Genomic DNA, 17,858 nt, shown 5'->3' with positions numbered 1-17,858 from the left:
AACATAAACCAATAAATTCCATAAGAACCAGTCAGACTCCCAACGAGATGACAGTTGAGATTGTTCAGTTAATTTTGAAAGGAATAGTCTTCAAGTTATGAAATATTACTGTTAATTGTAAGTAATCGAGTATTTAATATTTACTAGTGTTAAATCGAGTAGAAGGTTAAACCATAAATTACCGGATTTTATGCCTTTAAATAAAGCAGGTTCCACACACGTAACGCAACACATTGAGTACGTTTGTATTATAGCCTGGTGCAAAGGAGTGGCCGAATAAAAATGGAAGAAAAACATTAATTTTTCATGTAAAATGACGTGGAATTAATTCCAATTTTGAAGATACACTTGTTTAATTTGTGTATGTGTGACTTGTATAGACCACAGGTTGTTATTGTGGTTTTAAACTATATATAGTATAGAAGTGGCAATTCGAGTTCGAATCCGTATGGTGCTACAAAATATTTTCACACTTTAAGTTCTGACAGCGTGATAAGAGAGACGGTGAATCCCTTAACGTGGACAATTGGTGATACGGTGCGGCAGAATGGCTGCCTATGCTTGAATGGCTGTCTTCATTAAGACAGCCTAGTAGTTAAGGCTGAGATCCGCTAGTTAGACCTCCGTCACTACTGAATATCCTTACCCTTTCACCCATGGGGCGCTGTGATATGGCGGTCATTTCCACTATTCGTAGTTTTAAAAAAATTACCTTAAGAGTTGGCGGTGGGTGGTGTTGCCTAGCTGCCTTCCCTTTAGTATATCACTCCTAAATTAGTGACGGCTGGCACAGTTAGCCCTCGTGTAGTTCAGCGCGAAATTCAAATAAAACTGAATGGCTGTCTTCATTAGTTCAGAATTCAGAACGTTGTCAGGAAGCCTTTGTAGATTTACAATATTCACAGGTAGCTAGCTCATTGTGTGGCTTCGCGCTTACAAGCGAACATGCAAGACATGAAAGTACTTAAATACGTAACACAAGTATCACTCGTGTATAATTAGGAAACATGTAGCCAGCAAAGTCTATTTGGTTTACAAATATTTTAAAAATTGAATTTAAAATAAGCCGATTTTAAGGGCACGTTCTTTCACTGAGATGAATGTGAATGTTTTTGTATTGGAGACTGTAAACTACCAGTTAAACATAACTTACGTGTGTCTGCGTTTCCGAAGGAAATGTTGTATAACAATATGACGATTTGTCTTATTCTAATAACAAGTAAATTACAACTAAATCGAGACTGGCCCTCTGTCGGTTTGGTTTAATTACATGTTATGATACTCCTTCAATGTAATGTACTATATCACGTTTCGAAGGACATAAACACGAACCAGCACAATACAAGCCAGCGCTTCTATGCGCGAGGTCACGCAATGATCAACCAGAAACGAGTTTTCCAGTTCGTACAATGTTATAATTATAACTTTACAGATTCAATAAGAGGAACAGCAGTCTACTGTAAGTCAAATCTAAGACAGTAGGGCCTGCGAATCTACTGTATGATTTTCTGTAAGCCATGCGTCATGGCTGATATGTACACACATGCGCGAGCATACATAATAATCGGGCGTGGCCTGGTTGTTAGTCTAGGAATCGGGGACTTATGGTTCGCGTTCCGTCACACATTGGGATTGTGGGTGATTAATGTAGAATCCCACAATATTGTCAGTTAAGACTTGTGGTGGATACAAAATTAAGGACGGTTATATGCAAGTAGCCCCTGTGACGATTTATATGAAATTTTTGAAATACACACACAGAGAGTTTAGATCTTATATATATATATTATATTAATCTAAGTTCTATTAATTTTACATTTCAAATAGTACGATCAGAACTTAGAACAGCATACAAACACTGCTAGACTCCTTTAAGATAAGTTTTGTTTCTTGTACTCGGTAAGTTCCTTTTGGCCTGGCATGGCCAGGTGATTAAGGTACTCGACTCGTAATATGAGGGTCGTGGGTTCGAATCCCCGTCATATCAAACATGCTTGCCCTTTCAACCGTGGTGGCGTTATGTTACGGTCAACCCCACTATTTGTTGGTAAAAGAGTACCCCAAGAGTTGGTGGTGGGTGGTGATGACTAGCTGCCCTACCTCTAGTCTTACACTATTACGCATGTAAAAACGGCTGGTACGGATAGAGTAAGCACTATGTCCTCTAGAGGAGCGAACAACGTTTCGACCTTCTTCGGTCATCGTCAGGTTCACAAAGAAAGAAAGAGGTAGCTGATCGATAGCTGACCACGTCTTTATTAAACCAATACACACAAATCCAACAAAGACACACGACACGCAACTACACAAAATACTACTAATCACAATTTCACAAACACTTTATTCCTACCTACGCAAGACCGACTCACGCACACCGCAAATATACGGCATCCCCAGACCTCATAAACCAGATTGTCCACTATGACCAATAATGTCCACATATGAATCGTTTAATTACAATCTGGGTAAATACATAGCATGGGCATCCTCCAAATATGTAAAATCAGCCAGCTCATTCATCAAAGACTCTTTTTAATTTCAAGTCTAATCTAAATCAACTTAATCATAAAGCCTTAATGGCCAGTTTCGATGTTATATCCCTCTTTACAGAAGTCCCAACCACTGAAGCCTGCAAGATAGCCTTAGAAATCTCTATCCGAGACCCTAACCCAACTAAAGACATTCCCAGCAACCAATTAGCAACTTTCATAGAATTCACCACGATAAAGACAAACTTCATGTTGAACAACTACAACTATATACAAACAAATGGCCTAAACATGGGCTCCTCAGCATCACCAGTTCTAGACAATATTTTTATGACACAAGTTGAAACACAAGTAATTAACACAGCATTACATCCACCACTATACTGGTACAGATATGTAGATGACACGGTTGCGGGATTCACATCTACAGGACACACACTTAATTTTTTCAATCACATTAACTCTATACATCTCAACATTAACTTCACATGTGAACAGGAAGAAAGCAATCAAATATCATTTCTTAACCTCAAAATTACAAGAACCGACACACAATTTAAAACAGAAATCCACCGAAAAATCACCCATACTGGACTATACATTTCTTGGGACTCAGCACATGAAACAAAACAAAAACTCAACATACTAAGAAACCAAATAAACACAGCCATAAAATTATGTTCACCAGATAAAATTAACGATGAATTAGACAAAATAAAACAATACTTCATCAACATCAATAAGTTTCCTTCACAAACCGTAGAAAACATTATACGCACACACCAAAACAAAAAGCAAAATCAAGTGACAGAAGTAAATATACCCCACGATTTAAAAAATCACGAAAAAAACTAGTAACAAAATATGACATTCCGGTTAATACCAAATTTATTCGAAACCAGGCGCAAAACTAAGGTTTATACTATGTAAAAACTACACTGACAAACACCACACCAACATTATTTATTAAACACAATGTGATAACTGCCACGACTTCTATATTGGAGAAACAAGTAGAAAAATGGAAACCAGATTCAAAGAACACAAAAAGTCACCTTCACACGTTTTCGAACACTGCAAATCAAATAAACACAACATAACCATAGAAAACACCCAAATACTAAATAAAGAAACAAACATAAACAAACGCAAAATTAAACAAGCCTTACTTTTACAACAACTCAAGCCCAAAATAAACCAATACAAAGGAACACCTTTATACCCATATTAATAAATATAATCAAACATCTAAGCACGCCCTCTGCATTCCTACAAGTGGGTTTTCTCGTCATCAAAGATAGCCTTACACTGCTAAATTAGAGACGGCTAGTGCAGATAGCTCTCGTGTAGCTTTGCGTGAAATCCAAACCAAACTAAGTTCCCTTCTTACAAGTTAGTATATTTATATAATTGTTAATTTAGCAACAATATTTGTGAGATTTTGTTCGTTAAGTTCTTGTCTTTGTTTCTCTGAGGTGTTCTTCCACTGTACCTTTGAAATTCTTTGTTTGTGGGCTGCTTGTGCTATACCAGCAGCAGGAATCGAACCTCGTTATAAGTCATCGAGTTTATTGCTGAACCACTAGGGGCTGGAGAAATCTAAAACTAAACAATTACTAACAAGACGATTCTGTAATTTCGAAAACAGAAATTTATTATCTTAAATTAAACAACAAAAAATAAACAAGATAGGATCCTGAATAACCGGGGCATATGAAATTCATCTAAGTGGGGTTAGAGTAAATTAATCTACCAGATCTTTTTCCCTCCAACCCCCACCCTCTCTACGACATTCCTCATGTCGTCCTGTGCTACTGTGTAACGTTGTGTTGAATTGGAAGTTCTTCCGAAATTAGATATGAAATTGGATGGAGATTCGCACACCCCGAGAAACAAACTCGCATCTTTTGTGGAAAAAAAAAAAAAGGGTTACAAAGTTTTCATTGACACTAAAAATATGACGTCACATACGCTGAATCTGAATACGATGGTTTTATATCTTTATAGGTCTACTCTTATCGGGACTGAAGGGTGCGAACGAACAGACACAAACATATCTTATTATATTAGGTATTTTTGACCATAGCGCGTGGGCGCGCGTGTACCGATTAGGTTTCATTACTCATCAAGATTAGCCCAGTGGTAGGGGGCGCTCGACTCATAATCTGAGGGTCACGGGTTCGAATCCCAGTCGCACCGAACATGCTCGCCCTTTTAGCCGGGGGGTGAGTTATAATGTGACGGTCAATCTCACTATTCGTTGGTAAAAGTATCCCAAGAGTTGGCAGTGAGTGGTGGTGACTCGCAGCCTTCCCTATAGTCTTACACTGCTAAATTAGAGACGGCTAGCACAGATAATCCTCATGTAGCTTTGCGCAAAATTCCAAAAACAAACAAATTCATCAGGATCTCCACCAGCCTATCTTCAAATTGAAATTATTTTAGACAGGATTAGAACGACTTAATCTATGAGACCTTGGGCGTGATCAAATTCGTCAATCGAAAGGGTTTGACCTCCTGAGTCTAAAACTGCAATTAGATCTCAGATCGATCAAGAGATGACGGAGCTGTGAGCTAAAAGTTTGTACTTAGGAGGAAAAACAGAAACTTAGAGTCGTTCAACGAGCCGATATGCTGGTGCTACAAATAATTATGCCTAACTAAATATAATATAAATAGCTAATCATAATCATGCCATAATGTGCTCTGACTGTAATATAGTATCGTATGCACAATTAGAAGTGACACTTCATTTTATTATAAGATCGTCTTTAAAAATATTTAAAATGTTAGTTAAATTTAAGGTATATGGTTAGTGATTGAAAAATAACAATAGTTTGAAAAACTAAGGATGGGTATGGCTTGTCTTTAACGTTCCTGGCTGCGAGTCGGAAGGTCTGAAGTTCGCGGCGAGAGTACTGAACATGTAATGCACTCTCAGCTGTTAAAATATCGACATTCGATGATGTTATTCGCTTGAAACCCAAGCAAAGCCCTTGTGGTGACGGAAGCTCCCTCTAGTCAGTAGTTTACGTTTGTGGACCGCTATACCTGAAACTCGGGACCCACTAAGCCTGGCAGTTTAGCACAAAATACAGAATACAAAAAAAAAAAATTAATAGTAAACGTTGGTTGTATTTTAAACCGGATAAACAGCAGGATCAGGTCTGACAAGCTGATCTATAATCACCCTATTCTATTTATTGAAAATAAATTAAAATTTAGATTATTCCTGGCGCTTATCGCTCAGTCCTCAACAAGAAAGAAACTAATCATTACCTAATTTGGCATTTTTGTATGCAAGAATAAAGAAAAATATATGTAAGTTATGACGCAGTGCGTTAAAGGTTTAACGAAGGTTCTTAGAAATATTGATGTACAATTAGGTTATGTGTGGTTTGTTTTGAATTTTCCCGCAAAGCTACACGAGGGCTATCTGCGCCAGCCGTCTCTAATTTTGGAGTGTGAGACTAGAGGGAAGGCAGCTAGTTATCACCACCCACCGCCAACTCTTGAGCTACTCTTCTACCAACAAATAGTGGGATTGATCGTGACATTATAACGCCCTCACGGCTGAAAGGGCGAGCATGTTTGGTGTGGTCTGGTTTCGAACACGCAACCATCGGCTTATGAGTCGAGTGCCTTAATCACCTAGTCATGGTTAGAATTATTAAAAGTATTAATGTAATAATGTATTATTAGGTTATTGTTATATATGGTGTTTAAACAATCAGATCGAGTTCATGATGAATAAGCTACCATTCATCATAACTCGATGTGAGCTTCACGTTGACGGGTTTTTACAGACGAGTGCAAACGTATAAAGAAATAAAAAGATCTACCATGTGACTGAAGAACACTCAGATGTTACGTCATTGATATTTAACAATTGTTATGGACTGTTTTTATTAATCGAAATGTCAATTGTAACGAACCCCACAATTTCAGTTTTACTTGAAGATTTAGTTCTTATTGTCCGGTTACTTTATTTATACTGTAATATATATATATATACTTACAAATATGTATATATACACATACACTTACATATATATAAAGACAGTTTGAATCATTTTTTCTTTATCAGTATTCTTTATTTGATAAATTCATTATTTAACCAGTTTTGTAGTACCACGAGGTACTCTTCACTACAAGAACTATAGAACCAGCAAACAGTAAAATGGTTTTGAAAAGCGATATATAAACATTTAATAATGTTTTGTTTTCATTTTTAACATTTAAATTTATGTTCTGGGTACAAAAAAGAGAGAAAAATAAACGTGGCTTTCTTATATTCATCTCGGAGTGAAACTATTTTACTTTCATTTCTTCGACGGACTTCGTCACTTCAAGTATATTCTTCATGATATATTGTTACAAAGAATCTATATCAAAACCTTGAAATACCGTATTTCAACTGAACTTAAATATGAAAAATTAAATATATTTTCCAAATGTACAAACATAAAATACAAACCATAGTATTCCGTAGTTAAAGTATGTATGTAAAATTGTTCAAAAATAAACACAAACCGGTAAATGTTTATCAAACATGTTTTTATTTTTAATGAAAACCTTATTCTGGTTATAATTTCTATTGTTATTGTAGAAAAAACATAATATTGTTTTGTTATTGTAGAAAAAAAACATAATATTGTTTTGTTATTGTAGAAAAACATAATATTGTTTTGTTATTCGCATACACAGTTGAGACTTGTTTGTGATCTGGTTATATATATATAAACTGGGATTATTAGTGGAGAGACAGAAAAAAAAATGAAAAAGAATCCTTATATTATATATCTGAAGTGTAATATGTATTCTGTACAGATAAACGTAAGACGTAACGAGGTTTATAAACAAGTCTTTTTCAACATCTGATTTTATAGCGGAATACGTATGTATCAAATTAAAAACAAGTATTCCACGAGATGTTGAAGTGTTCGAAAGAATCTGCTGGGTTTTATGTTCAGTAAAATATGTTGATCACTGAAATTAGGAATAACCAAAATATATTAAGCTGTGAAACTTTTTTCGAGTGAAATGGTTAAACTACATTGTCCAGTATATGATAACAGATGTTCATTTTCAACACAATTTGTTTTCAAATTGCATCAAGAAATTGCAGAAATATCAGCTGTGTCGTTACAACTAAACTGTAGAAGTTAGTACACCCATTTGTTGTCTAACCCTTAGTGGTCACCACATCGCTGTCCCGCCTGGATCCCAATCATCAAGAGGGTTAGTTTAACTATTTGTTGTTTTAACCTCAGTGGTCACCACATCACTGTCCCGCCTGGATCCCAATCATCAAGAGGGTTAGTTTAACTATTTGTTGTTTTAACCTCAGTGGTCACCACATCACTGTCCCGCCTGGATCCCAATCATCAAGAGGGTTAGTTTAACTATTTGTTGTTTTAACCTTAGTGGTCACCACATCACTGTCCCGCCTGGATCCCAATTGTCAAGAGGGTTAGTTTAACTATTTGTTGTTTTAATCTTGATGGTCACTACATCACTGTCCGGCCTGGACACCAACCATCAAAAAGGGAATATATCCTTCTATAAGTAAAGTAGCTTATACCGAGTTAAAAAAAAACATACTTAACATTAAATTGTAAAGTGGAAAGTAATCCATATAATTAGATTAATATGACATATAAAAAGTACTTACATTGATTGAACTATGACAACAGTTTCGAACAAGATGAAACAACAACAACAAGGCTTCAATTTCATTATCCATACTCTGTTTAAAGCAAAGGAAATACAAATGGCATACGTATAACTACACAACATGGGTAGTGATGTGACACTAAGGATACATAGAGACCTTGAAGTTAGAACATCATGATAAGGAAGCGAAACCAAGAGGGAACATGAACTAGAACGCTTCATGTTCCCTGTCTATCAACAGGCACTATAGCAACCAAAGAGTGAAGTTTGCTAATCTAACGTACAGTATATATTCATGTACTCCTTTCCACACATCTGTCTTCTCATTTGTATTGCGTCTGCTTTTCCCAGTATACATTTATTGGTATACGTTACTTTAATAATAACACTTATACACCAACTTTGTCCATGAGCTTTAATATTTACAATTCGGGAACACGAACAAGTAGTCCATGCCCACCGCATGGAGAAAGTTTGTGCAGAAGTGTCATAATCTAAAAGGACGTGGAGAGTTTATGCGACAACGAGTACATTATAAAAGTGACAGTCAAACTCCGCTATCATAAGGGCCCGGCATGGCCAGGTGGGTCAAGGCGTTCGAATCGTAATCTGAGGGTCGTGGAATGGAATACCCGTCGCACCAAAGATGCTCGCCCTTTCAGCCGTGGGGGCGTTATAATGTTACAGTCAATCCTACTATTCGATGGTAAAAAGAGTTGGCGGTGGGTGATGATGACTAGCTGCCTTCCCTCTAGTCTTACGCTATTAGGGACTAGGGACGGCTAGCGCAACTAGCCTTCGTGTAGCTTTGCGCGAGGGTTAAAACAAAAAACCGCTGTCTTAAAATAGATGAGAGTAGCCCAAAAGTTGGTATTGGGCGCCTTTCATTATAACTGCCCTCTCTCTCTAACGTATCAGTTTCAAAATTAATGAGAGCTGTGAAGCTCTGTGCAAAAATTCATATAAAACCACCAAATGTTTTCATCATTATCAAAAACGAGGTGTGTGATTTCCTGATCGAGTTTGGAATGGTAGAGCGTGTGTGATAAAATGTCACGTTTTGTTAGATATTTGGAAACCATTGTCATTAATCTGGCATGACCAGGTGGTTAAGACACTCGACTCGTAATCCGAGAGTTACGGGTTCGAATCCCCGTTACACCAAATGAGGGCTATTTGCGCTAGTCGTCTCTAATTTAGCAGTGTAAGACTAGAGGGAAAACAGCTAGTCATCACCACCCACTGCCAACTCTTGGGCTACTCTTTTACCAACGAATAATGGAATTGAACGTCACATTATAACGCCACCACGGCTGAAAGGGCGAGCATGTTTGGTCTGACAGGGATTCAAACCCGTGACCCTCGGATTACGAGTCGAGTGCCTTAACCACCTGATCATACCGGATCTACTCTTTAGAAGCTGGCATGTAAATAAATACAGAGGGGACACGAGTTTGAAATATTTGGTTCAAAGCGTAAGTTGTATGTCCGGTGGAAGAAAGGTGAAAGATACTTATCTCAAACCATAGTATCTTCAATGAAGCATGAGGGATGTCGTGTGTTGGTTTGTGGGTATTGTTCTGTTGAGGCGACAGGAGATATTTGTCAAATAAATGTAATAATGTACCATCACAGGTACCATCAGACACTAGCCCGTCATGGTATACACAGTGGTTTATGTTTTATTAGTAAAGGATTTAACTACCAAAAAAATAATGACATCAAATACTCATCCAACCCATACAGAAATTACTTAGTTAAGAAAGAAGCTGCTGAAGTCATTCAAATGATGTCATGGCCACGACAGAACATCAGTCTCATCCCAATTGATATATATGTGGGATTTGATAGATCAGAAACTTGATAAATCAAAAGTTACTTACAAAGAAACTCTAGAGTGTATTAGATATATTTGGAGCAAAATCCCAAAGGACACTTTGATGAAATGTGTTCCAACAGTACCTGAAAGACTGTCAGTAGTTATCAAAGTAAAAGGGGACACTTAAAATATCAACTGTTTACTGAACACAAGCACTTCCACTTAGTTTCTGTTGTACTAAACATGAAGATAAATAACATTTTGATGTTTCACCTGTGATTTATTTTCCATTGTTCTTTGCAAGTAGCCTGAAATTTAATTTTAGACTTTGTTCTAACATTTTTGCACTGTACTGTACATAAACCTTATTTAGAAACTGATTGTAATGATAAAGACTCTTTGCTGCCTTCATCATGCACGTGTTTCGCACGTGTCCGTCGTGGAAGCATTACTTTGATTGTCGTTGATTATAAGACGTTAATCAGAATTTTTTTAGACTGAAGATGTGAACCAGGCGCGTGAGACCCGGTATGATATCTTACATTCTAGTGTAACATACTCCGTAGACATCCTTGGGGCTATGTTTTCCCGCCCATGGCACCTTGGCTGACTCAGGCACTACCACTTGTATACTGTACTGATATTCTAAATTTCACTGTCACGTGCCTAAATATTTTAAACAAGATATGATAACGCTAGTACCTCATATTTTACAATGTTTACGCTGATTTAGGCGATGTGGGATTATTTGGGTAAAAGGGGGAAGAAATATACGCCCCTTCTGTTATCTGTTAAAGGTCGCCACCTTCGCTTCGCGACTTGGGTGGCCATCACATTTCGACCACCTTCTTGCAATCTTTGGCGATTGGAAAAGCGGCATGAGCGCCCACGTGCAGTTGACACTGGTTAAAATACCTTCGTGTCTCTGCTGCAGGGATGACGTCATTTCCTGTGTTACATGGTGGCGGTGCCATGTGTGGAGTCCTTGGAATACAGCAGTTCGTTAGGAAATCTTGACAGTAAAGATGACAACGTGAATCTCACACAAGTAATAAAACTGCACGTACTAACATCATCTGCATCCAACTTCTTCGTAATAGTTGGCAAACCAAGAGAGAATTTATGCATGTGATTTAATTAGCCAATATTAACAAGTTACATTTGTTATCGTTAATGAAGCACTAGGCTCTCCACTCAGTGACTTCACCTAGCCTAGTTTCATACGAATAATGACTCCTCCTGCTGTTGTTTTTATGAATTAGTTTTTGGATTTAAACAACCTATTAAGTGCTAACCTTAAATGGATAAATATTTTTGAAAAAAATACACACTAAGTCTTTAGCAATTCAGTACAAATGTAACGATCTAGATTTTTAAAATATATAAAATCGCGTCACTTTAAAATAAAATAAATTGAAATATTTGTAATTATGTAAGAAAACTGCACATAGTGCTTAGTTCAGTGCTACTGAAAACTTGGTAATAACTATTACATGGAATACACTGTGTGATGGTTATGGTAATTTCGTATGAAGAGTTCGCGGACAAACGCTATTTCACGTTATTAATTAATTGACTGTCATTGGCCGCAGAAATGTCTTATGGGGTTAAGGTCTGAGTTCACGGGTCAAAGTACGAAGTGGCTATGACTCAAGAAACGGCTCTTCATATCAACATTATGGTGTCTGTTGTCCATCAGCTTCATCTGAATTTATATATTATTTCAAAAGTGGCGGCGATTTCTTTCCAATGTGTTCCTCCATAGCGAGATATGGAGGACGTTTTGTGCCCTCCCATCATACTATGTGTGTGTTATGTTATAGAAAATTTAATGATTGTGGGTTTTCTTATAGCAAAACCACATCGAGCTATCTACTGTGTCCACCGAGGGGTATCAAACCACTAAGTTAACTTTTTAACTCCGAAGATTTACCTCCGACCCACCAGGGGGACGGGAAATTGTTTGTTTGTTTGTTTTTGGAATTTCGCACAAAGCTACTCGAGGGCTATCTGTGCTAGCCGTCCCTAATTTTGCAGTGTAAGACTAGAGGGAAGGCAGCTGGTCATCACCACCCATCGCCAACTCTTGGACTACTCTTTTTACCAACGAATAGTGGGATTGATCGTCACAACAAAAGTGCTAGCCCTTTCAGCCGTGGGGGTGTTATAATGTGACGGTCAATCTCACTATTCGTTGGTAAAAAGAGTAGTCCAAGAGTTGGCGGTGGGTGGTGATGACTAGCTGCCTTGCCTCTAGTCTTACACTGTTAAGTTAGGGACGACTAGCGCAGATAACCCTCGTGTAACTGCGCGAAATTCAAAACAAACCAAAACCATATCGTCGTTGGATTTAGCTGAAAAATTAATTCGCCCCTTCTTAATAAAATAATTTCACTTGTTTTTGACTGGAACCTCTAGATTCACTGATACATATGATTTAGATTTCGACTTTGTAATCTTGGCTTTGTTTTCCTCAGTGATAACTGATTATTTAGGTTTTTTATACTTAACAAAAGGAAAGCTAATTGCACAAACTTCGTATTACTCCGCTATATTTCTAGTGAGTTACGCAAATTCAATATAATTTAATAAAAGTTTTCTAGACTCACCATTCCTGAGTTTGATGGCTCTGCATTAAGGTCGAGAGCATATAACACTAAAATTCTGGGTTCAATCCCTGTGACTGGTATCCTATTGAGTAACTTTGCGCTTAAAACAAACAACTACATTTTGAAGGCGCACCCACGGTGGCTCAGCGCTGAACTTGAGGGATTCTAACACCAAACTTCAGGGGTTTTGTCCCTGTAGTGAACACACACAGTTAGTTATCTTGTAACTTTTAGTTTACAACAAACAAATCCTGAAGTTTCTGGCTTGGCATGGCCGCCAAGTGACAAGGGCCCTCGACTCGCAATTTATGGTAGTGAGTTTACATTCAATTACCGAGCCTTTCTAGCCGTGAAAGTGTAATAATGAGACGCTCAATCCTACTTTTCGTTATTAAAGAGTAACCCAAGAGTTGGTGGTGTTGACACGGTGATTTTCATTTAGACGATTATTTCAAGATTAGGGACGATTAGTGAAGTTCCCGAACATAACCTAACCTTAACCTAACAAAATGTAAGTTCTTCTTGCTAGATATAATACGGAAAATATGATTGTTTACTGACGAGAAATAGTTTATAACTTGTATGAATTTTAATAATTTTAATGGATATTACTTTTATTTTTATTATTATCTGACATAAATTATTACAGGGAGTGGATTTACAAGGAGTGCAATGCATAGGGAGTGAAAGTACTTGGAATTAAAACACTGAGTGTCAAATAACCGGTCACCTGTTGTAAAAATCACAGATTTTTGATTTGATAAATGATTGTAATATTCTAATGTAATAAATCTGATAAAGCGAGTAGTTGAGAACAAAACGAGTACCTGCTGGTACAGCGGTAAGTCTACATATTTACAACGCTAAAATCAGGGGTTCGATTCCCCTCGGTCGACTCAGCAGAAAGCCCGATGTGGCTCTGCTATAAAAAAACACACACACACACACTCCTTTATCTGATGCCAAATCGTATTTATTACCGATCACAGATGTCTTATATTATTCAGTTCATATTAAAATTATTTAGGAACAAAGAACAATGGATCTTTCGAGAGTTGGCATTTCATCTGTTGTGATATATTGAAATATACGCAAACATTTAGATTTTTTTTTCGAATGGTGGCTACTTTAATGTACCTTAGCTATTATTTAACCAGATACTTGGCTTCATAAGTTCGCAGACCCGCCATGACCAGGGTGCTCGACTCCCAATCTGAGGGTCACGGGTTCAAATCTCCGACACACCAAACATTCTCGTCCTTTTAGCCGTGGGGACGTTGTAATGTTACAGTCAGTCCCATTATTCGTTGGTAAAAGAATAGCTCGAGAGTTGGCAATGAGTGGTGATGACTTGCTGCCTTCTCTCTTGTCTTACACTGCTAAACTAGGGACGGCTAGCGTAGATAGCCATTGTGTAGCTTTCCGAGAACTTCCAAACAAAAACTTAACACTAAATATCCTGTAACTTAAATTAACTTAGAAGGGTGAAAAGTTAATGTTTTTATGATTTAAGAGGTGATAAAAGATTAATCAAAATCGAGATTACACGACAAACCAAATAAAAGGGACAACAAACCAACTAAATCATATGTTATTTCTGAAGTATCTACGAATCATATATATATATGATTTATATTTCCAAATAGTTTTAAGTTGCATATATTATAAGAGTTATTTGTTTGTTTCGAATTTCGTGCAAAGCTACTCGAGGGCTATCTGCGCTAGCCGTCCCTAATTTAATCAATTCTTAGGCTATTCTTTTATAAACGAATAGTGGGATTGACCGTCACGTTATAATGCCCCTACGGCTGAAAGGGCATGCATGTTTTGTGTGACAGGGATCCGAACCCGCGACCCTCGGATTACGAGTCGAGTGCCTTAACCACCTGGCCATGCCGGGTCTACAAGAGTTGAAGATAAGGCTTAAGATATTGAGATAAATATAAAGCCCAGTTTACTATTCCATTGAGTTATACCACCAGAGACGTAGTCAAGGGGCCCGGGCACCTGAAAAATCTGGGTTTGGTGATCACATATTATTTTTCAACTGTTATATTTTATAAACTCGTTTTGTATCATTTAATAAAAAAATAGTAAAACTTCCATAAACACCATTACATTTGATTTGATTTGTTTTAAGGGAAATTTTGTTAAAAATTATATGAATTTTACAATTTTTCTTTATTCGTCATCCTAAAAATGTTCTGCTCCCCTGAATGGAAAACCTGGCTACGTCACTGTACATCACGATTTATATCTGTTCCAGTAACCCTGGACGAGAACAAACAGAAAAACCAAGAGGGGTTTTCTTTTATTAGTGCCCCTTGTACTACACAGTAGCACAGCGGTATGTCTTCGGATTAACAATCGGGTTTCGATACCCGTGATGGACAGAGCATAAATAGGCCATTGTGTCGCTTTGTGATTAACTACAGAGAAACAACCAATATTACATGTCGATTGTTCAGTAACTATGGGTGATTTAGACAACTGTAAGAGAACAATGTTTTGTATATTTTGATATTTGAACAGCTTGTCTCATGAATAACTCAGAAGAACGGACGATTACCATCAGTGGTACATATTTTTCAATTCATATATAAATATAGATTCACTTTGGTGAGTAAAATACGACGCAAAACATTGTTCCCAAAAGACTCCATTTTCTTAACCTGTGTAGATGTACTTTTCTCCTGTTGTAAATCATCAAAACTGTAAGACTTAAAAAAGAACGATTAATGTTGTGTTTTTAAATTCACTGTATAGTAATGAATCAGTTTAGGTATGGGAATAATATCATGGCATTGTGCCTAATTTATTATTTAATATTACACAGAGGACCAGTTATTTAATTATTATTCTTTCAATAAAGACAAAATCTAAATATAATATGTGACGCAGAGGCCTAACGCATTCTTTGATTTGCCTTGTGACTAATTTATTATTTAATATTACACAGAAGGCCAGTTATTAATTATTACTCTGTCAACAAAGACAAAATTTAAATATAATATGTGACGCAGAGTCCTAACGCATTCTTTGATTTGCCTTGTGACTAATTTATTATTTAATATTGCACAGAGGACCAGTTATTTAATTATTATTCTTTCAATAAAGACAAAATCTAAATATAACATGTGACGCAGAGGCCTGACGCATTCTTTGATTTGCCTTGTGACTAATTTATTATTTAATATTGCACAGAGGACCAGTTATTTAATTATTATTCTTTCAATAAAGACAAAATCTAAATATAATATGTGACGCAGAGGCCTAACGCATTCTCTGATTTGCCTTGTGCCTAATTTATTATTTAATATTGCACAGAGGACCAGTTATTTAATTATTATTCTTTCAATAAAGACAAAATCTAAATATAATATGTAACGCAGAGGCCTAACGCATTCTCTGATTTGCCTTGTGCCTAATTTATTATTTAATATTGCACAGAGGACCAGTTATTTAATTATTATTCTTTCAATAAAGGCAAAATCTAAATATAATATGTGACGCAGAAGCCTAACGCATTCTTTGATTTGCCTTGTGCCTAATTTATTAGTTAATATTACACAGAGGACCAGTTATTAATTATTACTTTGTCAACAATGACAAAATTTAAATATAATATGTGACGCAGAGGCTTAACGTATTTTTTGATTTGCCTTCCTTTACTGTGTGTGAACTGCAGTTTCGTCTATTCAAGGCTAATCACAGTAGGGGAAGACGAATCTAAGAATGCGGTAGGCTCTACGTCACAAATTAAATTCTGAGTATTACCTTTGGTAAAATAAAAGAAATCTTTAATATAATGATGATATTAAATGTAATTGTAAACATTGTTCCTTGACCATTTTCTTTTACTTGGACTCAAATTAGCCATTAAACTCATTTTAGCCGTATTTAATGTTGCCTTTGAGATAAAAGAGACCGCCAGCAACAGAATACTTTGATTGTTTTCAGAATGTCTTTCACCCACCCACCAACTCACTCTTTTTGTGGTACCCTATAACCAACTAGCCTTAGTACCTGCGATTAATGTATGCCTTCAACATACAGCTATTCAGCTTTTATAATGTCTAATAGCTTTAACTTGTACCCCCAGGTATGTGGGTCAGAACAATCCGCCTGGAGGAATCTTAACACCATCCTGACTGAAAAAGTACTTATGTTTTCCTGTACAGATTACTGGAAAAAGATTGTGGAATATACGTACGTCTTAATCAATAAGATAGACTTATACAGCTCGGTGTTTAATAGTATCTAATCTAAGTATTACTGGCGTTGATAAGTTCCTAAATGAGATGATGTAACATCAAAGATGTTGATATAGGGATCAAACAAATTCCCATCTGAAGTTTGAAAGTACCGAGTCCAAAAATCAGAACTGTTTGTGTTAAAAAGTCCCAGGTTGAAATAACCGGGAAATAACTTTAGGGTAATTTGGAACAAGAATAAGCAATTCTATAATAACCACCTGAATCAACGTTACGCAAAAACTAGTAGAACGGGCAGGATGAATCATATACTGCTGTTAAATTAACCATACCTGAAGAATTTGGGTTTCGCGAAACGCTACTCGCAACCTGTGAGACTCAGATTTTCAAATCCCACCACCGAACATAATCACCCTTTCAGCTGTAGGTGCATTACCATGTTACAATTAATCCCATTCTTTAATTAGACAACAATGAACTGGTGTTAAGAATGATATGTGTGAACAATAAAGAACTGATGTTAAATTAATGTGTATCAACAATAAAGAACTGGTGTTAAGAATGATATGTGTGAACAATAAAGAACTGATGTTAAATTAATGTGTATCAACAATAAAGAACTGGTGTTAAGAATGATATGTGTGAACAATAAAGAACTGGTGTTAAAAATGATATGTGTGAACAATAAAGAACTGATGTTAAATTAATGTATCAACAATAAAGAACTGGTGTTAAGAATGATATGTGTGAGCAATAAAGAACTGATGTTAAATTAATGTGTATCAACAATAAAGAACTAGTGTTAAGAATGATATGTGTGAACAATAAAGAACTGATGTTAAGTTAATATGTATCAACAACAATGAACTGGTGTTAAGAATGATATGTGTGAACAATAAAGAACTGATGTTAAATTAATGTGTATCAACAATAAAGAACTGATGTTAAGAACGATATGGATCAACTGTAAGCACATGTCATCAGAACAACTTGGATAAACTAAAAAACTGCTGTTACAACAACTTGGAAGAAAATCCATAAACAACTGTTA

At 36.4% G+C, this 17,858-nt stretch overlaps 1 protein-coding gene across 1 annotated transcript in view; it reads left to right on the top strand.

The window, feature by feature from the left end:
• The window catches only part of LOC143248717 (protein patched-like), a 109,208-nt gene that overhangs the window by 6,546 nt on the left and 84,804 nt on the right, over window positions 1-17,858 (top strand). The gene's annotated exons all lie outside the window — the stretch shown is intronic.

Source organism: Tachypleus tridentatus, chromosome 4 (genome assembly GCF_004210375.1).
Source record: "Tachypleus tridentatus isolate NWPU-2018 chromosome 4, ASM421037v1, whole genome shotgun sequence".
In the NCBI taxonomy this organism is placed as follows: Eukaryota; Metazoa; Arthropoda; class Merostomata; order Xiphosura; family Limulidae; genus Tachypleus; species Tachypleus tridentatus.
The sequence above is the reverse complement of the archived record's forward strand: the minus strand, read 5'-3'. Positions and strand labels throughout refer to the sequence as shown.